At 37.2% G+C, this 23814-nt stretch overlaps 1 protein-coding gene and 1 pseudogene across 1 annotated transcript in view; both read right to left on the reverse strand.

Moving 5' to 3' along the window:
- Positions 1-23814, reverse strand: part of ARL15 (ADP ribosylation factor like GTPase 15) — a 448900-nt gene that overhangs the window by 237550 nt on the left and 187536 nt on the right. The window lies entirely within an intron of this gene.
- Positions 5482-5648, reverse strand: LOC136146795 (U2 spliceosomal RNA; annotated as a pseudogene).

Consider the following 23814-nt stretch of genomic DNA (forward strand, 5'->3'; position numbering starts at 1 on the left):
GACAATATACAGCCTTGACATACTCCTTTTCCTACTTTGGACCAGGTTGTTGTTCCATGTCCAGTTCTAACTGTTGCTTCCTGACCTGCATACAAGTTTCGCAAGAGGCAAGTCAGGTGGTCTGGTATTCCCATCTCTTGAAAAATTTTCCACAGTTTATTGTGATCCACACAGTCAAAGGTTTTGACACAGTCAATAAAGCAGAAGTAGATGCTCTTCTAGAACTCTCTTGCTTTTTCGATGATCCAGCAGATGTTGGCAATTCGATCTCTGGTTCCTCTGCCTTTTGTAAATCCAGCTTGAGCATGTGGAAGTTGATGGGTCATGTGTTGTTGAAGACTGGCTTGGGGAGAATTTTGAGCATTACTTTACTAGCGTGTGAAATGACTTCAATTTGAGGTAGTTTGAGCATTCTTTGGCATTGCCTTTCTTAGGGATTGGAATGAAAACTGACCTTTTCCAGTCCCCTGGCCACTGTTGAGTTTTCCAAATGTGCTGACATATTGAGTGCAGCACTTTCACAGCATCATCATTTAGGATTTGAAATAGCTCAACTGGAATTCCATCATCTTAACTAGCTTGGTTCGTAGTAATGCTTCCTAAGGTCCACTTGATTTCACATTCCAGGATGTCTGGCTCTAGGTGAGTGATCACACCATTGTGATTATCTGGGTCATGAAGATCTTTTTTGTATAGTTCTTCTGTGTATTCTTGCCATCTCTTCTTAATATCTTCTGGAAATAGGTCCATACCATTTCTGTCCTTTATTCAGCCCATCTTTGCAAGAAATGTTCCCTTGGTATCTCTAATTTTCTTGAAGAGATCTCTAGTCTTTCCCATTCTATTGTTTTCCTCTATTTCTTTGCATTGATCACTGAGGAAAGCTTTCTTATTTCTCCTTGCTATTCTTTGGAACTTTGCATTCAAATGGGTATACCTTTCCTTTTCTCCCTCACTTTTGGCTTCTCTTCTTTTCTCAGCTATTTTAAGGCCTCCTCTGACAGCCACTTTGCTTTTTTGCATTTCTTTTTCTTGGGGATGGTCACAAACGTCCGTCCATAGTTCATCAGGCACTCTATCAGATCTAGTCCCTTAAATCTGTTTCTCACTTCCAATGTATATTGTTAGGAATTTGATTAAGGTCATACCTAAATGGTCTAGTGGTTTTCCCTTTCTTCAATTTACGTCTGAATTTAACAATAAGGAGACCATGATCTGAGCCACAGTCAGCTCCCAGTCTTGCTTTTGCTGAGTCTTATTAAGCTTCTCCATCTTTGGCTGCAAAGAATATAATCAATCTGATTACGGTGCTGACCATCTGGTGATGTCCATGTGTAGAGTCTTCTCTTGTGTTGTTGAAACAGGGTGTTTGCTACGACCAGTGCGTTCTCTTGGCAAAACCCTATTAGCCTTTGCCCTGTTTCATTCTGTACTCCAAGGCCAAATTTGCCTGTTACTCCAGGTGTTTCTTGACTTCCTACTTTTGAATTCCAGTCCCCTATAATGAAAAGGACATCTTTTTTGGGTGTTAGTTCAGATGGTCTTGTAGGTCTTTGTATATCTGTTCAACTTCAGCTTCTTCAGCATTACTGGTCGGGCATAAACTTGCTTTATTGTGACACTGAATGGTTTGCCTTGGAAACAAAGAAATCATTCCATCATTTTTGAGATTGCATCCAAGTACTGCATTTCGGACTCTTTTGTTGACTATGATGGTTACTCCATTTCTTCTAAGGGATTCTTGCCCACAGTAGTAGGTATAATGGTCAACTGAGTTAAATTCACCCATTCTAGTCCATTTTAATTCGCTGATTCCTAAAATGTCAGTGTTCACTATTGCCATCTCCGTTTTGACCACTTCCAATTTGATTGGAAGCCTTGATTCATGGACCTAACATTCTAGGTTCCTATGCAATACTGCTCTTTACAACATCGGACCTTGCTTCCATAACCAGTCACATCCACAACTGGGTGTTGTTTTTGCTTTGGTTCCGTCTCTTCATTCTTTCTGGAGTTATTTCTCCATGATCTCCAGAAGCATACTGGGCACCTACCGACCTGGGGAGTTCATCTTTCAGTGTCCTATCTTTTTGCCTTTTCATACTGTTCATGGGGTTCTCAAGGCAAGAATACTGAAGTGGTTTGCCATTCCCTTCTCCAGTAGACCACATTTTGTCAGAACTGTGCACCATGACCTGTCCGTCTTGGGTGGCCCTACATGGCATGGCTCATAGTTTCATTGAGTCAGACAAGGCTGCTCAGTAAATCTTTAATCCAGCAGTCTTCTGATGGGTGGGGCTGTGCTGACTTCCTGTTACTTGTTTGGCCTGAGGCAACTCAGTCCTGGAGTCTCCATGCTCTATGGTAGCGCTTTTGAAGGAAGACCTCCAAAAGGATGTAGCCAACATGTGCCTCCCTGCACTACCACGGCTTGTGTCCCTGTCCCAGTGGCAGGGCACTGTCGACCCCCATCCCTGCAGTGGACCCTCAAACACTTACACATCTTTAATATCAAAAGAGCTCAGTAAGATCTACTATAATTTGGCATAAATATAGAGCTGGCTTCAAAGAGAAATAAAGATGTTACACTGAATAATAATTTATTCTCCCCGATCATCTCTGTCCAAAGATAGGCCAACTAGAGCTGGGAGCAAAATCTCAAAATTAAGAGGTCCGTATAGGAATCATACTAATCTCACTGGTCTCATTATGTTGGAATTCTAACCCAGTGGTCACATGCTTTGTGCTTAGAAAGATTCTCACAAAGAGTGTGACCCAAGAGATTCTGAGACAGGTGGTCCTCAGATTATCTTTCCCCCCTAAAAAACTGTAAACACTATACAAGCTGATACACCAATTGCCCTCTTTTTTTCTTATCCTCAACAAATATCCTGGATGTCTGTGTTACTCTAAACACAATTTTATGTCATTACCTTCAATGTCAATTCCTAAAAACTGTACTAGAGGACTACGTTTGCTGTCTGATAGCTGCCCTGCTCCTATGTTCTCACTGTGGTTCACACTTTCATCACTTTCTGTCTAGGTCATCAGAACAGTATTCTAACTGGTCTCCTCACTTATGTCCTGGTGGTAATCAAATGAAATTACTAATACTCGTCCCGAAAGTTAGCTCAGATTATATCACCACTGTGCTCAAAAATATTAAATGTCTGTAACTTTAAATTCCCAAACTACTTGATTTAGCATTTACAGTTCTCTATGATCTGGCTTCAACTGGCCACTCCTATGTCATTTTTCTATTACTTGCCTGTAAACCCCACAAACGCAATTTTTGCTCTCCTGAGCCAGATCCCAGCTTCGCAGCTTTACCCTGATTGTCTTACTCCTCTGCCTGGAGTTTCTGCCACATCAGTTCTCCTTTAAGCTCTCCTTCATTCAAATTGCTAAGTTGTCAGGAAGCATTTAACAGGAGACTTCCTGTGTGCTGTTTTGGATTTGTCAGGAATCCTTTGGTCCTTATTAATTCCTGAATATTCAGGAATTAAGAGGAGAGGCACGCCCTTCCCAGGGCTGAGGAATCCAGGCATTTCCTTTGTTAGTTTCTCATGGTGATAAGTACCCTCTTCTCTCTTTAATAGGGATGGCCTTGTGTTTTGTAAGTCTGGAATTTTCATCTTTATCTTTGCTGAGAATAACTATCTTGTAAGACAGTATATATGTCCACACTATGTTGATTAAAACATCTTTGCTCCATCAGAGTTTGGGTCCCCGTGTCTTTCTTTCTTTCTTTCTCTCTCTTTCTCTCTCTCTCTATCTCTCTCTATCTATTTCTGGCTGATTCCCTGGAGTGCGAAAGCCGGCTGCGTAACCCAGGGAATATTAGCCTCTTTCCTTCTTTCACTCTCTCATCATCAACTCCGGACCACCAGGTTCTGGTCTAATAAAGGACCAACACTAAACACCATTCAAAAGCCAGATATAATCACCTATTCCACCAAGCTTTCCACGATCTTTCAGCTGGAAATAACTTCTCCAAAAATTCTAGCTATTTCTCTTGTTTCTGCTTGTAACACTTCCACCCTGCAACACTGTCACCTGAAGGCATATATCATCTTCCTGCTTAGACTGAAAGAGCCACATGAAAGTTTTGTGCATTTATGTGACTCATTAACCCCATATTTTGACTTCATCCAACATGAAGACTTACATACAATGGACACCCAATCAGTATTTTTTCGGGGAATTGAGTAGTCTTTTATAAAATATTTATTCAGAATTCTCAAATGCAGAATGTAGAATTTACCTCAAAAAAATGCCATGATCTACAAATAATCTATCTCTTTGGTTCTGTTGGTTTATAGTTATTAGCACGAAATGTTTATGTTTCTAGCACATACCCTCTTCTGCAGGAAAGTTCTCACCCAACATCTGATGTTAAAAACTTTAAAAAAAAATACACATACAACCAAACTTCACTTTGTTTATTGCTCAGTCTTTCTCAGAGTTCTGTTTTAGTATCTGGAAATGTGAAGCCATGTGCTAAGGCACTGAACTAAAGCCATAAGAGCATTACTCTACGCTCACTGTGATCCTTCTTGATCCTATCCTATTTGAGATCCCTTTCTCTGTTCTGATGGCCAACAGAACCAGCAACCATGAGAAATTTAAAGTATGAAGAGAAAACACTATGAGGACAGTTCTTGGGAAAATGTTCCCTTCTGTGTTCCTGTACAAGCCAAAGGCTGACTCCCTAGAAGACCCAAAACCCCCAGGGTGAACACGATTTGCAAGGCTCCAAATAGAAAGCAGCAAATTCCTGGGCTATTGGCATAACACAAAAAGTAAAGCACATTTGTAAATAGTATTTTGGAAATCTGGTGGCTGGACTATAAAAGCTAGTATGGCAACAATTTTGTTGAAACTGCCATTGACCAAAGCAACCAATTGGGGAAAGCCAAAATAGGAATGTTCTGGCGGCAGTGGAAGATGTTTGTTACATACTCAGGGTGAAATATGATCCTGTAAAACTGGAAATGCTATTGCATTCTAGCACAACTTGCTGTTTCACTCTTACCAGTATTTCTTTTTATTGCAGACTTTAACTTATCAACTATGTGACAAAATTGACAGAGGTAACGTGGGGCTCCAGATTAACACAAATTCACAGCCCTCAGAAAAAGTTTAAAACCACAGAGGATGAGTCATTAGATAACAATAAATAATTAAGAGTCACAGATAATAAGCCTTGGCCCTCAAACTTAGATTATCAGTTTCTCTAATGACAACTTCTCTATGATTAATTTGGCCCAAAACAAGTTATTACTATATAACCTACTCATGTAATAAAACCTTCAGGGAATTCTGCCTAGTCTACAATGCTTGTTTGACCCCACCCACTTTTACCCTTTCGTGCCACACTTTGCCATTCTTGATGGTAATGCTTACCACAAATCCTAAAGCTAAAGTTCTCCTTTGTGGACTATTCCCTTGGTTCTATTAGTTGAGACCTTACTGATTACAGAACGACAGCCAAAATCCATAAAATAGTGAAAAAAGGGACAGCCTAACCTTCAGGAGCATGACACCAATGTTTAACTTAATAATGTTCAAAAGATGACCCTTGACTTACTATGATTAGACTTACACTTTTTCTACACTTGATCTTAGCCAAAAGGCCGAGAAGCGATAGACTTACACTTTTTCAACTTCATAATATTGTGACAATGATACACACTCAGTAGAAATCATACTTTAATTTTAAATTCTGATCTGTCCCTGGGCTGGTGACATGCCATATGAGACCCCCTTCGTGAAACTGGGCAGCAGTAGTGAGCCTGGACTCCCAGTCAGAAGCATGATCAGGAGAGCAAACTGATACACTCACAACTATTCTGTACCCAGATAAGCATTCTGCTTTTCATTTTCAGTATAGTGCCAAAAAGTTACATGAGATGTTCAATACTTTATTATAAAATAAGCTTGTGTTGAGATGATTCTGCCCAACTCCAGGCTAATGTAAATGTCTGAGTACATTTAAGGTAGGTAAGGCTAAGCTGTACTGTTTGGTAGGTTAGGTATATAAAATGCATTTTTGACAATAGAATTTTCAATTTACGATGGATTCATCAGGATATAACCCTTTGGTAAATTAAGGAAGCTCAGTACATTATAATTTGAACTATGTAATTAACAAATAATGTGTTTTACAAATCATAAATAAATATGGACAGCTGTTAGCTTGGTGATCAGATATATTTCAAAACTTTCAGATGGTTCCAATATTTTTAGACTTTTGGTACACAAGTTTCCTTGAAAACAAAGCAATGCACTGGCATTAGGTTCAATTCTGACAAGCAGGCCAACTCTGATAGACAGTACAACAGTAGAATAACTAACAGTATGGCTACTGGGTTTGAAACCCAGTTCTGCTACATGTCACCTCAGTGACCTTGGATAATCAGCTTGATTGTTCTAAGTCCTTCCCCTTTCAGTGAAAGGAGTCTAGAGATTAAATGAGATGACTCATTTAGTACAGTGCTTGGAATATTCCCCATGTTCATTAAGTGTTAACTATTATTTTCTTATTATTATCTGGCCACCATTTGAGCCAGTACCTTATTGGAATACTGAACAAACCTTAGTTCTAAGATCTGGTAGTAAAAGCCTACCAGGTACTGAAAGAAATAGGCAGAAGAGGATAACAGATTTCTGTGTTGATATGTTTCCAATATATCCAATTTTATAAAAAATAAGCCAAGTTTTTACTGGGAATGCATACTTTCCTCTTTTCCAGTAACTTTCTAATTCTATATCCTACCTTTCCTGCAGCCCCTAGTACTTTCTATTCCTCAATTTCTTTCTCCCCCATGGCTGTCCAGATTTCTTCTTCCCAAGGCCAAAATAGAGGTTTCTCCTGTTTAGATGAAAGTGCACATTCGTTCAGATTTTCAGAGCAACAGTGCGATTAATCAATTTAACATTAAGGGGACACTCTCATATATTTTATGTGAAAAAAACCAAATTGGTCACTAATACAAACTGAGCTCTTCTATGAGACTTGATGTTGTCGGCAAGCCTGACATATGGAATACACACACACACACACACACACACACACACACACACACACACACACACACACACAGAGAGCTATCACTACCCTATACATGCCCCTCCCTTTTGCTATAAAGGCATAGATGATCACAAATCACTGTACTTTCCAGTGGCTCACGTGGTTGCACTAGTGAGAGCTCAAGAAGTGTGTATAAGTTAAGGGAAGGGCTGCTATTTGTAGGAAGTGCTACTTTTGACTTTGACAAGGACTCCTTTTAAATAAAATGTAGCTGGACTATGAACAGGAACAAAAGCAAACAAATCTCAGCACAAAATGGACTCATTTTCCCTCAGGCATTCAACTATTTATAACCTTCTTTCTCACAATTTTCCACAGCTTTTACATACAGATACCAATTTCACCAGGTACTAATGTCCATAGCTTGACACATCAACTTTGCTAAAAATCCCCCAGCTCCTTCTTGCTTGGCTGGTTCACCACTGTGTCTCCAAGGGTCCATGCAGACTCTAGCACAGAACAAGTACTCAGTATCTGTTGATTAAGTCAATTAATAAGTGAATGAGAATGAATATGTAGGTAATTTGCCTATGGATATTAGCAGTCTCATATTTCAATACAGTTTAAAACACCATTCCTTGCTCCCTGCCTTCCTTTCATAATTCTTGTCTGAAATACTCATCTCTCTGAGCTTCTTTCTAAAGTAGAGCATTCCCTTTTTGTCTCTTCTCTGAAATAGGCATGCCTTCTGTGCTTGGAACTGCCAGTGTAAAGGGGAAAGCAGTGATAGGATCATTCTACTCCAAACAACTTCAAATGAATGGTCTCTGTAACCAAAGCTGGGTGAATGAATCAATAAAATGTTATCTTAAGGTAATCAGACTTCATTTTTTATTAATACACAATTACTATATATTAAAACAAGAATAGCTCACCACATCATATGTATTATTAAACAGATTTCTTCACATGCAACTATATTAGTAAATCAATAATTGCCAACCTTCTGTCTTTGATGCTATGGCATGTCTCCAATTATGTCGAGAGGCAAGTGGTGCTCTCAAAATGAAATTAATTTTAATTAACTTTAAAATGTAAATGTGTATGGGAACAGAGGGTTACACAAAATGCAGTGTCACAACATAATAAAAAGATTAGGAATTAGTGCGCTATTCAAAGGGAAGACAAAAGAGTCTGAAACATAGCCTGAAGCTGAGCATTTAATCTCTAAATAGTTTCCCATAAAGAATACACTCAAAAAAAAAAAAAAAAAAAGAGAGAGAGAGAGAGATAGTGCAATTTAAATAATCCTAAACCTAATAAGAGGGCTTCCCAGGTAAAGAATCCACCTGCCAATGCAGGAGATGCAAGAGATGCTAGTTCAATCCCTAGGTCGGGAAAATCCCCTGGAGTAGGAAATGGCAGCCTGCTCCAGTATCCTTTCCTGGAAAAATCCCATAGACAGAGGAGCCTGGTGGGCTACAGTCCACGGGGTCTCAAAGAGTCAGACAAGACTGAGCAAGCATGCATGCACACACACAAGCCTATTATATTCTATCTAGATTGGGATAGTTAAAGACTATATTTGCCAGAAAACAGACTACATGAAAAGAAATGTTTATTAGGTATCCATTATGGTCCCACATGCTGAATTTTCTGAAAGCTCTGATAGAGGTTGGGACTCACTTTTATAGTTGCCTAATGAGGACATATCACTTCTTTCATGCTCTTCTTATTCTAGAGAAGTGAAAACAATGAAAAGGGTAGACACACATAAAAGTACACTGATCTGACTGATAGGATCAGGATCCTTAAAAAAAAACAAATTTATCTTCAACACATTTAATATAGACTAGTTGGCATGCTGAATAATGTCTCCTATAAGAAAATGGCAAAGCCATTTTTCAAATTAAAAAAAAAAAAAAACGCACTGTCCATCTCACTTTGATTCTTTGGTTTGTATTCAAGATTTCTCTCTTCCTTAATTAGAAAAATGATGGTCTTGCTATAAACATCAAGAATCAGGTCATTTCATCAAATACACGTGCACACACACACACACACACACACACACACTCAGTTTTAGTACACAAATCTATCTAAGGTCATACATCCTTATACATAATGGATGTTTAAGCAACTATATCTGTACAACAATGGGAAGCATTAAGAGAAATGACCCATATTTTTACATTTCCATAAATCCAGGGGCCACATTTTCTCTTTTTTATACTTGCCATAATAAAGTCATAGGTACTCAAATAAATGATTTTTGGCTTTACATAAGGAAAGCTCCGTTAGGAACAGCATACAGTTGTCCCCACATCAACAGCCAAAGCCTTACAGAAACATTAATGGTAACACTTTAATGTCTGTGGTAGGCAGCCTCCAAGATGAACCCTAGTGATCCCTATCTTCTGGTACTGTCTCATTTGTGTAATCACAGCTCCTGGAGTGTGGGCAGGTCTAGTGCTTCACTTCTAACCTACAGACTGTGGTAAATGTGATGTGACGTTATCTCCATGATTAGAACACAAAATATTATCACTTTTGTCTTAATAGCAGATTAGTTCTCCTGCTTTCTTGCTTGGACTCTTTAGTGAAGTAAACTGTCATGTCGGAGAGGCTCATGCAAGGAATTGAGGACATCCTCTGGCCAACAGGTGGCCAGAACTGAGACCCTCAGTCTAACCACATCCCAGGAACTGAAATCTATAAACAAAATTCTAGCTTAGGGGAGGATCCTTTTATGACTCATATCCCATTATATGGATATACCATATTCTGTTTATCCATTCATCTGCTGTTAGATATTTTGGTTGCTTCTAACTTTTGGCTACTGTGAATGGAGCTGCCCTGAATGCTGATGTACACGTTTTTGTTTGAACACCTGTTTTCAATTCTTTTGAGTATATTCCTAGGAGTGGAATTGCTGGGTTATATGGTAATTCTATGGTTAACTTACTGAGGAAAAAGTGTGTTTTTTTTTTTTTTAAGTCTCTAAGTAAATAGACAACTAATGTGAAGTGAAAAATTAATTTGCAGCCATGCACAGAAAATTTCAATATGTGGACTAATATACTAAAGGATGAAAAATTTAACAACTTAACTTAGATCTTACTTGCAAGTCATTATTGCTCTAGTAAACAGCATCTACTACATTTCCAAAATACTTCTTTCATAGGCAAGATTTAAAAAAAAACTGTTCTGAACAGTTCGTACTTGTCATATGCTGTGCTATGCAATACTACCCAAACAAGAAGATGAAAAAGACATGGTCTCTGCCCTCACAGTGCACAGATCTCCAATTCAGAATTATCACTGCTCATATCCCCCATAATTCTTCCTTCTCACTTTTTACATCCTCCTTTGAAACATCTTTACTTACACTGTCTCAGCTACCTCTAATAGCATAAAAACCATCAATTCAAATGCTCTCATCTAATTTTCTCCTAAACATCGGTACCCTTATTTCTTATAGTCTATCATATATTCCCTTCTATATGTTTCCCAGGCATTTTAAACTCAACTTGTCCCCAAACAAACTCATTCCTACCATGCATTCTTTTCTAAACCAGCCTCTTTGATTCCCTGTCTGGGGACTGGCAGTCAACCAAACTAAGAATCTGAAAAGTCATTCTTAACCCCCTATCCCTTATTCTTAAATAATCAGTCATCAACCACCCACATTTACCCCCAAGTGTAACTGTCAAGCTCTTGGAGACTTTGAAATCCACCATGGATTCTTCCTCTGGCTGTTTTTCCAACACTCCAACCATGGCATACCTAGAAAAATCCAATGTACGTTTCAAGTCTAAACCCAAACATCATCTCATTGTGAGGGCTTCTTTAATTTCATTTTAACAAAATTGCTTTTGCCATCCTTTGTGAGCCTAAAGCAACCTATATATCCTTTTAGTGCTGGGATATGTATAACAATCCTTGTGTTTTGAACATTTTCAATTATTTATGACTGCTCTATACCTCTCTGTACTTACATTCTGAGGTCGACTCTTCTAGATATTTTAGTGAGCTTGTATAGGAATAAGCATATAATCTTCACTTGAAGTCATGTTTGTTGAATTTAAAATAGTCATCTGATTTAGACTGTTCATTCAATCTACTAACAAATATTTACTGAATGACTTCCATGTACCAGACTCAGCATGGAACAATGAACATACAGTGGTAAACTAGCTAGACATGGCCCCCGCCTGACTCATGAGCTCACAGTCCAACTCACAGGTCACTGAGTTGATAATATCTTTATGACACCATGTTATTTAGGCTTTAATCTACTTCTTAGGAACATGCTATTTCCCATAAGAACATATTTACTCTTCTGTTTCTTAATGTAGTAATAAAAATTTCTTTTCAATGAATTGTAAATAAAATAATTTCATTTCCAGCGTCATTATCACTGCACTAAAAACAAAACAAAATTCCTCCTCGAAGTCTCAAGACATATGACTGTATAATATTTTAAACATTTATAGGATTCCTCAACCATCCAGAACACAACTGGGAGCCATGGGCCAGCCAACAGAAAAGTCCTCAAATTAACATCTTAAAGCTCACATGCTTAACACTCTAAAAAGTCCCTCAGGCCCACACAGAAATCTTGCCTAGAAAAAAACATGATCACACTTAGCTTCTTGGCTTTCTGCTCACAGCATATTAGAAGTAGTAAATCATTATGTGGGAGATGGAGGAGAGACAGAATCCACCAGAGACAGGCACGTGGACAGTAGCAAAGAGAAATAGTTACAAAAGAGACTAAATCAAGAAATTATAAAAAGAAAAAGAGAAGATGAGATCAACAACTAAAGGAGAGAAAACAAAGGCAAAGAACAAAAAAAAAACAGTGGTTCAGATTTAATGCAGCATGGAATAGCCACCCTGCCCTTTGATCATATTGTAGGGTTTCTGATGTTCATCAAGTAAATGATGGATTATATTCCTAATACTTTCATTTACAATTATGGAAAATTTTGAGCATATACTCAGTATTCAGAAAAGTATGATAAACATCATCACTCAGCCTTAACAACCATCAATTCTGTCCAATCCAGTTTCATCTAATTCTTCCTATGTTATTTTAAAGCAAATTTCAGATATTACATAATTTCATTTGTAAATATTTTAATATATATCTCTATAAGATATGGATTCTCTTTGAAAACATAACCAAAATACCATCATTACATCTACAAGAAATCAACAAATCTTTTATATCCAGCTGTTCAAATAACATTTTAGTAATAACAATATAGCTCCAGGTAGCTCCAAAATGTCCAAGTGAAAGGTTATTGTGAAAGGCAGAGTATACTAGGATTTCTTAGTCTTAAAATCAAATCATAAGTTTTTTAACCCATTATCAGTATTAAAATGTCTTAAATATTACATGAAATATGTTTTTATAGTCTTAATTAATGTCATTGGATAAACGTCAAGAGAGATAGAATAAATGCTCTGAGAAGTACCCTTTGTTAATGCAACAGCTGATGAAGATATAACATTCATTACAGTACTGTGTATTTTAAACTTGTTTCTTTGACCAAGGAAGTCCTTTTTATAGAAAAAATCATCTGTTAAGGTAATTTTGTTTACAGTCTACAATAGCTCTTTCACATTGGAAAAATGATAATTTGATTAATTATTGTTTCAGAGCCATACACTAGTTTCCTGAAAGAACTGGCAGAGAAGGGATATTTACTTCTTGGGAAAACTATAGGTAATCTTGAGAGAGTTTCATGTCAAAATTAAGCTGCATCAGTACTGAGATATAATTATTCAAAAGGATCACAAAATCAAAAGCAAGCTGGATAAAATGAGTATAATAATACACATACCAAGAAACCGATAATTTATCTTTGGTAAACCACAGTCTGGGTAGGAAATTAAGCAAACTGGGATGGGTAGATTGTCATTTCTCCTAACAATTAACAGCTATGGTTTTGAAGGAAAAGTAAATAAATGGGAGTCTTGATACATGAATTGGGAACTGGAAACATATGCATTACATGTAAAAATAATTTACGCATATAGAGGGGAGGAGGTGGTTAGCTTGGCATAAAGCTCAAAACATTGTTAAACTGAAATCTGAGAGGGAAGATACGCCTTGATAAAATCTTAACTTCTTCCTAACAAGGATGTCCGTCAGAAAAATGACAGATGTACTAAAATATTATAATTATTGGGATGTCTAGTGAGGCTTGGGGCATAGTCTCCCATTTCTTGTAATCCCCTCTATCAGTAAGCAGTTTCTGTTTATCCCAATATGCCAAAATAATATAATTTTCCTTGTGTCCGAGGATGTGGAATACCTAGGTGAGAAAGAGTTTATCCTGCCATTCAAGTATCCTAATAGTTTGACCCAATTAAACCTTCCTAACTTTGAAGAGGAACTAAAAAGTCTCTTGATGAAAGTGAAAGAGGAGAGTGGAAAAAGTTGGCTTAAAGCTCAACATTCAGAAAACTAAGATCATGGCATCTCATCCCATCAGCTCATGGGAAATAGATGGGGAGACAGTGGAAATAGTGTCAGACTTTATTTTTGGGGGCTCCAAAATCACTACAGATGGTGATTGCAGCCATGAAATTAAAAGACGCTTACTCCTTGGAAGGAAAGTTATGACCAACCTAGATAGCATATTGAAAAGCAGAAATATTACTTTGCCAACAAAAGTCCGTCTGGTCAAGGCTATGGTTTTTCCAGTGGTCATGTATGGATGTGAGAGTTGAACTGTGAAGAAAGCTGAGCTCCAAAGAATTGATGCTTTTGGACTGTGGTGTTGGAGAAGACTCTTGAGAGTCCCTTGGACTGCAAGGAGATCCAACTAGTTCATCCTAAAGAAGACCAGTCCTGGGTGTTCATTGGAAGGACTGATGCTGAAGCTGAAACTCCAATCCTTTCGCCACTTCATGAGAAGTGTTGACTCATTGGAAAAGACCCTGATGCTGGGAGGGATTGGGGGCAGGAGAAGAAGGGGACGACAGAGGATGAGATGGCTGGATGGCATCACCAACTTGATTGACATGAGTTTGAGTAAATTCCAGGAGTTGGTGATGGACAGGGAGGCCTGGCGTGCTGTGATTCATGGGGTCGCAGAGAGTCGGACATGACTGAGCGACTGAACTGAACTGAACCTTGAATCTTTCTACATCATTTATGAGAGCTTTACAGCGGCCAAAATGTCCAGCTCACATTTTTGCCTTAAACCCATCGTATTTCCCTAATGTGACTATCTCTGCTAATGACTGGTTCGTCTTCTGGGAATCACCTTTCTCCCAATCTTCTTATCTCCGAGTATAATCCATCCTCAAGTCCTGCATTATATGCCACCTGCACTACAGCCATTCCTTGTACTGCATTTGCACATAATCCTTTTGCCCACCAAAGAATCCCTAGGAGTTTATTATCTGTGATTTTGGGCTGGCTGTGTTTTGGCTGCACAGTGCAGCTCAGAGGATCTCAGTTCCCTGACCAAGGACTGAACCAGGGTCACAGCAGGGAGAGCCCAGACCCCTAACCATTAGGCCACCAGGGGGACTCCCCTATTATCTATAGTTTTTAATGTCATGTGTAGCTTTCTGTTTTATCCTATTGGTACTTACACACACAGTTTTTAGTTTTCTAAATAAAATTAAAATTCTTTGATAGCTAAAACTCTTTCAGCAAGGATACTTTAGCAAACATTTCTGAGTACTTTCTAGGTGCCAAGTACTGCACTAGGTGCAGAGAACAGAAAACTAATGTGGCTCCACTCTCACCAGATTTATGTAGCATTGTTCTTAAAGTTGTAGCCAATAAACGAATAGGGTAGAAAACTGATGTCAAAGATGTAACACTGGAAAAGAGACAAAACAGTCATTACTTGCAGATGATTACTGCATACCTACAAACCTTAGAGAATTAACTGGAAAACTTAGAACTAATAATATGACTCCATAAGGTGATTAGAAGCAAAATTAAAATGTTTAAAGTATCTTTTTACTACAATATTAAAAAACAAAATTAAAAATCCATGCAATAACAATAAAATATGCTTATTTGAGGAAAAAACTCTAAAATGTGTATGAAACACACACACACACAAACATGCTTGTATCATATTTCTAGAAGGAAGGATGAAATATAATAAACAGTTCAATTCTTTCCAAATTTACCAATGAGTTTAATATATTACCAATCAAAATCTCAAGGGAATTTTTCAATTCCAAAATTAACCAAGAATAACTGACATATAAAAATAGCCATATTTTAATGGCAAAATGATACAGAAAATTAAAAAGCACATAGAAACAAAACATACTAATCTGAGTTATCAAAAAATGCAAACTAAAATTATGTAGTACCATTTTTCATTTATCAAACTGTCTTAAGTATGTAAATGATGGGAATTCCCTGTTGGTCCAGTGGTTAAGAATTTGCTTGTCAATGCAGGTGACACGTGTTTGATCCCTGGTTCAGGAAGATTCCACATGCCGCGGAGCAACTAAGCCTCTGCACCACAACCACTGAAGCCCATGCGCCTTAGAGCCCATGCTCCACAAGATAAGTCACCAAAATGAGAAGCCCATGAACGCCAGTGAAAAACAGCACCCATTCACTACAAACAGAGAAAGCCTGCATGCAGCAACAAAGACTCAGCACAACCAAAATAAATAAATAAAACTAAAAAAAAAAAATCTAAATGATGACCTGCAATGGTAGGAAAGATACAATAACAAAACAGAATGTATTCCTAATAGAAGTGTTTTGATTCTGAATTTTGTTTTTAATATCTAATCTAAAAAGTATTCATAAACTCATTATAAAGTCAGGATAGATATATGCCAGTTGTTGTTGTTATTCAGTTGCTAAGTCATGTCTGACTCTTTGTGACCCCATGGACTACAGCATGCCAGGCTTCCCTTTCCTTCAGTTATCTTCTGTAGTTTGCTCAAATTCACGTCCATATATGTCAGATCTATAGCAAAATACACAGGACAACACAAGAAATATATGACACGTCTACCAAGGACATAAAAATAGAGTTAAATTATTTTATTACTAATCATTAGAAATTATCAAACCACACTAGAGTCCAAATTATCTACAAATCAGTTAGTATTAACAAATGTACTGAGAAAAATGAGTTAAAAGGACAGAGTGGCAGATGTTGGCAGTACCACACAAGCATTGTTCATCTCCAAATAGTTGTCCAGTCTTGGTAGCAAGTATGTTCCTTTCAGCAGTCATCCTGTCACATCCAGGTGCCATTAAATACATGGCTGCTATCAAGTCCTCATTTCCGATAAATTTCCACCTCACTGACAATTTCACAGCAAGTATCAGAGAACAATGCATTCAAGTCGAAATTTAATTATGACCATCAAAGAAGAAATGGTTGCTATTATCCTAGAGAACGTAAAACCAAAAATGGTCAGTTATGCTAAACTTCAGAATTTCAGTCTAATAACTGTAAGAGAAGGTAAGGAGAAAAACCAGTTCATGACCAGTCATCTTCAAGAGGGAGACAGACTAAAGAAGGATGAAACTACAAGAAGGGTAAAGAAGACTAAGGTTAAAATGAATGTATACTTGCAAAGCTGTTAAGAACAGATAATAAATTAAACAAAACAAAGCAGAGGGCATAAAAAGAATGATGTTCAGTTTGGAAAGAATTAAGAGAAAGGTAAATCTGAAGATAGAAAAGTGTCAAGCATCTTTAAGTTAATTCAAGTCTACAGATCCAGACAGATTATATACCAAGACAGAAAAACTGAGATGTCATGGCAAAACTACTCTCACCTTTGCTATGCAACCATGGAAAATGGGAAAGCTACCAGAAGATCAGGGATAGGCACATACCACCTCAACTTATTAAAATGGGATCACCATGAACCACCACGGGGTCACTAAGAATAAAGTCTTCCAAAATATTAGTTCCTTTAGTTCCTTTTGGACTGGCTTGTCAGGTTGGTACATTTTGGGAATACCATAGTATGAGATCATTTTGGCAAAATATTTAACCAGTCTCTTGTATCGTTGGCCAGTAAAGAGAAAAGGAAATCAGACGACAGTGGTTAGGCAGCCTGGTAACTGATTTAACAGCCATACCTTAAAATTCATGGGTCTGTGCCAGCATGGAGACTTGGGTCTTCTATGATTTGCAACCAACCTTGGTTCTCACAGCACTTTACACATAACTCTATTAGAGCAATTACCACACTGCATTATAGTCACATAATTATATGTCTATTAATCCCTATAACCTGTAAACTCCCTGAAGAAATGACTGCTAGTCATCCCTAGCAGGGAGCATGAGAATGGCACACAGTAGACAATTTGATACATTTTCTAAATCTTAATTAAATAAAAACTTTGAAGGTATCATTTCAAGATTTACAGATGGCACAAAAGCTAAAAGAAATTGGTAGTATTTTGGATGACAGAATTTAAAAAGTCAAAAAGCTCTTGACAAGCTGGAACAATGAGCCAGTGCTTATACAGTGAAATTTAATAGAGATTTAAGTAATGTCTGGAACTTGGAATTTAAAAAAAAAAATCAAATGTGTGTGTTAAAAACAGAAAAGACCTGACTTAAACAGCTAGGTGTCTCAACAGCAAACCCAGTATGAATCAGTGGGTGTGCTGTGGCAGGTATTGCTGGCTTTGAGAGAAATACAGTGCCTGAAAGGAAAAAGGTGAGAGTGTCACTGGTCAGAGAGTATCTAGAATATCACAATTTTGGTTACATGTTTGACAAGTGACCACCCACAAAGACACACTTGCCCAGAGGAAGGCAAACAAGATGGTTACGGACCTGGAGACCATATAATGTGGAAAACAGCTAAAACATGAAAGATTGAGCTTGGAAAATGATCTTTCACAGTGTATACGATAGCAAGCTTCATGCTTCTGAATGAATATCTAGGGAGAATATAGTATTTGTTGAGTATAATTCCACAAAGCTGAACTGGGTCCACTTTAGCAAAGAAGTAGAAAGCTAGATTTTAGTAAGTTATAATTATTTGCAATAAATAAAACTCTTCAAGTATGGCATATCAACATACCTTCTGAGACTGACTTTCTCACTGGGAGTGCTCATTTTGAAACAGTACAGCCACACCTCAGGGATTTGAAAAGAGCCAATTCCTATCTGGTATAACAAGTTTGACTAAGTAAGCCCTGATTTAACATGTATGGTTTCATGTTCTTTTCTAAGATGAAAGCTGAAAAGCAGAGTACCGTAATAAGCCTCAAATGACGTATGAGATAGACTTCTGAAGGAAACTGCATACACAATTTTTCTGACATTGCTCTTGAGAAGGATGACTAGGGGCACTGTAGCAAATGTACCCATAACCCACAGTGATGACAGATTATCTGTAAGACACTGTCATGTCTCGCGTGGGTCAGACTCTTTAACATGCCGGTAGGTAGGGGAGACCAGGAGCATCACTCTATTATGTAGATACACTGTAAAAGTATATGAAAACATACATAGGCAATCAAGAGGAAAGAATTTCAAAACTCTAACCATACCCTCCCTCTTTTGTACACTGACTCCCAGACTCACTGACTGATTTAGAACAATTTTTCCAGCAAAATTTAAAAACAAATCACTTTAGCTAATCGATTAATGGACAATATATATTTAATAAGCAATTTTCCCAAAACATCCTTCAAATACCTTCAATAGTCAGTTACATCAGAGATGTGCATCTACATATTTAAGATTAATTCGATTCCAAGCAGAAGTCTAAAGTAAACTGAAATGTGACTTTACGTCCAGTGTAATGTAAGCAAGTCAATTTTTCAATGCATCTTAACTAAATGTAAAATACCTGTTTTTGTGACAAACAAGTCTGTGCCATTAATCATATGCTTCCAGCTGCAATAATTCACATTCAAATTAAAACCATGAAACAGCATCACAGTGTTAAGATTCACACAAAGTGATCTTTTAACAGATTGTGAAGAAAAAAAACATACATTAAAAGAAGAATCTGGAGAAAAACGTTACACAATAAAAACATCTGAAAGAGCTTAAGCACCCAGGCAGATAGAATTCAGGTTTTTGAGCTTCATAGGAATAAATGTTAAACAAAACTCAGAGCCTGCTCTTAAACAATGAATACATCATAAAAAATACTTCTTTTTATAGCCACAGGACTGAGAGTTTTGCTGTTTATATCTATCCCAGCATACAAATCCATAGTACTGCCAGGACTGTCCCCTCTGATTTTACTGGGAAACCAGACAGAAGAGTCTGCCTGGGTTTCTTTTAGTTTAGTTCAGCTTGTGTTCAAAACTGGCCCAAGAATCATCTCTTCAAGTCACTACTCTCCTGCCTGCCAGTTATGCAGCTCCAAACATTTCCCTTCCAGCCACAGATATTAAACTGTTTTGTTGTTTTAAAACTTGATTTAGAACTGCATTAGACAACTTTTTTTTTGCTTCAGGCTCCCCTAGGTCAGCAAGCTTCAGCAACGTTCAAGCAGCATAACAGCATCCATTGCACATTAAAAAACAAGGATGGTGCCAGGAACCAGAATAGTGATATATTCTAGGTTAGCCATGTCAGGCATTTTCCAGTCCCAAAAGCAGGTTTCATATGGTCAACACATGAGCCCCGGATGTACATGGCTGTCCTGTACTTGCCCTTTTGTGTCCTCCTCTGGTGACCTGCCCCACTGAACTCCCTGGACAAGTTTCCCAGGGACGGATGCTATGCAAGAGGGTCACTGATCCTCTGAGACCCAGTCTTTATACCTCGGGTCTTACGCTGTATTACTATAGGGCTTTACACTTCTAGGGCATCGTCTCACAAGCCACATATTTTCCCCATTTCTCGGCTGACTTTCCTTTAAAATGGTACCTCAGCCTAGTCTATTTGAGAGAAAAGCTGTTAAAAAAAGAGAGAGGAGAAACAGAAAGACTAAACTTCGAAAACCAACAGTACAAATAACAATCTTAATAGACACACTGTCAAAGCAAGGTTAAAAATTTAGCTTCTCCAATTAACAAATCAAGATGAGATTAGGATAGTTATCTAGGTATGAGATATAAAGACATGAGAAGAGCAAGAACTTCATCTCAAAAGTTTCTGTGCTCTCTTACTTACCAGATTTTTCTTATCTTCTACTCATTAATTCTTTGTTGTCTTGTCCTCTTTCAGTAACATTTTATCCCAGATGACAAATGAAGGAGTATGTAAGATTTTAATTTCTTAAGTCTTTATAGAATTTTCCCAAAGTAATTTAACCTGAAGTTTAAGTTGTATAGGATAGTTGCACACGGTAGATTTCAGGGATATTGAAACCAAGTTAAATGGACTAGCATCCTTTTATGAAAGAACACTTAAAAAAAAAAAAAAAAAAGAAAACGAAGATGAGGAAAGAAGCAGAACTTTGCACTAACATTTATGGAAGAGAATTTTAGAATCAATTTATGCCTCAGAAATGGTCCTGACAGTACTTAGCTAAGTCAAATAACTTAAAATGTATCTGGACTTAAGACGTTAAAAGAAAATTTAGAGAGAAACATTTTACAAAACCAACAATTTTTTCATAATACCAAAAATGATTTTTTAATTGAAGTATAAATGCCTTATAATGCCACGTTAGTTTCTGCTGTACAATGATGTGATACTACAAATGCTATAATACAACCTGTGTTAGTCATTCAATCATGTTTGATTCTTTGCGACCCCAAGGGCTGTAGCACACTAGGCTCCTCTGTCTATGAAATTCTCCAGGCAAGAATACTGGAGTGGGTAGCCATTCCCTTCTTCAGGGAATCTTCCCAACCCAGGGATTGAACCCAAGTCTCCCACATTGCAAGCAGATTCTTTACCGTCTGAGTCACCAGGGAAGCCTGCTAACATGTAAAACTTTATTTTTAAACATAGCTTTTCTTAAAGCAGAGTACAACTATATGTTTTAAAACAGCAAGCTCTTAGTAATATTTTAAAGGACAGATGACTAGATGAATAACATCTTGATTTGTGCAAAAGTACAGTGACAAAGATGACAACTATGGTGAGGTGCATGGTGGTATCAAAATCATATTAACATACTCAGTATCACTTTAGTAGAGAATTCTTTTCAATAGTATATTGTACACAAATAATCAAGCTATTTAGGTCCTTTCATCTGGGTTGTATTCAATCCTTCCTGCAAAAGGCAATGCAAATAAATTTTCTTTTTATCTACTAAAAAAGTTATCTAACTTTTCAAATAGTCTCATTTAATTAAGTCCTGTCTTGAAGATTAGAGGAGGAGGTTGACCATTAGCCTCTGACCATTAGCTTTGGTAACAAAAAACTTCAAGACTTGTTAAGTTCATACCCTCACTCTCTATTGCAAGGGAAAAAAACTATTTTTTAATACTTTTAGATTCAAATTGAGTTGATCAATTTAGAAAAGGGCAGAATTAGCTGGAAAAGAGAGTCCCCAAATAATTATCTCCTCTTTCAGACTAGAATGAAAAACTATTAAGGGAAAGTGACACATAGTTTCTTGATGTCGTTGTTCCCCTTTTCATTTTTTATCCGCTGACCTGAAGAAAAACAAAATTCAGAAAACTGAAGGAGAGAGAAGACAAGCAGTGGGAAGGTTTAGCCAAGCAGAAAGCTCTATGTTATTTTAATTCTGGGGAGTAACAGGACTAGAGAACACTTCAGGGTCCTACACAGAGCCAACAAGATTATACCTGAAATAAAAACGGCCACCATGAACGACAACTCTAAAGCTCAAAGCACCAAAACATCAAATCTGCCTAGAAGAGGACTAGGAACAAGCACTTAGCCTTAAAAAGATGAAAGAGACAAAGTTGCTTGATATAAACACACATGAGCCGTTGCAAAGGCTGATAATAATTAAGTATGTAGGACACATAATAATTAAATATGTAGGGATCTGGACATCATCTAAGTATTTGTTATACCTGAGTATTTTGCCCATTATTCCTTCATTTTAGGTAGAAGCATGGGACTGATGCAGGCTCATTCCTCTCAGCACCCTTGCATACATGAGGCCTTTCAAAGATTTGAAGGAATAAAGAAAACTTTGAAGAAATTTTAAAATGTAACTTAATAAAAAAGATTCTTGTTTTCACTATTGCTCTTCTTTTATCCACAATATGATTACTGGGACACCTGTGTCAAAAATCTCCCAGTAGAATTCATCTGATCTTTTTTTTTTTTTTGAGTTCGCATCCAGATATGTAGCAAGACTTTAAACCTCATGATGAGCAGCACACATAATAAACTCAGAAGGAGAAAACTTGATGGAACCATTAGAAAACCAATCTATATTTATCAATTTTGGAGGATGGAGAGTAACCTGTCATTTCAATTCTTAAATTTGTTTCTACTGCCTATCATCATCACTCTCACCCAGAATCAAGAGGACTACAAATTAAAATCTTTTCTGAGCTTCTTATAATGTTTTTATGGACACATGGAGAAACTAAAATGAATAAGGAATTTTGTTTTAGGCCTGTTCAGAGATACACTTAAAATCTTTAGATAATTTTCCAGATTCTAAGATTTAAGGTACAATCATTTTAGATCTAAATACCTGACCATTTAAACAATTTTTCACCTGCTGGAGAAGAGACAATGGCCCCACAACTTGATAAATATTTGCAAAAGCAGATAGCCATAGAAAAAGGATTAAGAGCAAAGACAGCCCACATTTTAAAAACATAAATGCATCTACTATCCACCTTTAGAGCCCTGTGCCCACCTGACAACTAAGTTCCCAAGAAACTGCCTCTGCATTTTTAACTTTTCAGCTAATATTAGATCCACATACACTAACTGAGATTTAATCTAATTAGTAAGGGGAAAAAGTTATTGATATTGAAATCTACTTAGAGAATTTTAGAAGAAAAAGAAAACCGAGACAAGAAAAGACTGACACACTGCCTCTGAAGTATGGAATGTTCAACAGCATGGTTAAGCACATCATCAGCCCTGGCTGAATCACCAACTATGGTTTTGAGGTAAAAGGGTTTATAATTACGCACTTCAAATTTAAAATACACTATCACTTTAAGGAAAAAGAAGGGAGGCTATGGTGGCTCACTGATGGCAAAGTCCAGAGAGAAAAAAGTATGTTATGTTCTACCATCTTACCATATTATGCATAGATTATTATAGATAAACATACCCACATCAATCTCAACCAGACATTTTGCCAAGACTTGCAAAAATGAAACCGGGAGGAAAACAAATGAAAATAAAAGCCAGAATCCGTCTGGTTAAAAAAATTTAACCAGAAATGCCACCTGGAGAGCATGAAATTAGTTCAAGAAGATAGTTTGAAACAGTAAAGATTTCTGAACCAAAAAAGGTATTTCACACAGATAAAAAACGTGTTTTTAAAATACCAATTATTCTAACATGGTTTGGAAGCAGATGCCTTCCAACACATTTGTTCACCGTAGTGTTACTGTCATTCGTTTTACCCCTTAACCTCTGACTTTCTCTAAGACCTGCATCTTGCTAACTTCAGAATCACTAACATGAAGATTTTTCATAGATATAACTGCTAAGATTGGGAGGAGTCTATTTTATAACTAACGTTTAGAGTATCCCTACAGAATGAACCACAACTGGTTTATTCTGAGGAATCTTTCACTCTTTGTATAACAAATATGTCATAGTATTTCCTTGATTAACTGAGGGCTGCTCTGTATAGAAATATCAACCCATCTTCTTTCATTAGCACTGTGATTTTAAAAATCTACACACTAAACAGATGGATTTGATAACATCTTGATC

The sequence above is a fragment of the Muntiacus reevesi genome, chromosome 14 (genome assembly GCF_963930625.1).
Source record: "Muntiacus reevesi chromosome 14, mMunRee1.1, whole genome shotgun sequence".
Lineage (NCBI taxonomy): Eukaryota > Metazoa > Chordata > Mammalia > Artiodactyla > Cervidae > Muntiacus > Muntiacus reevesi.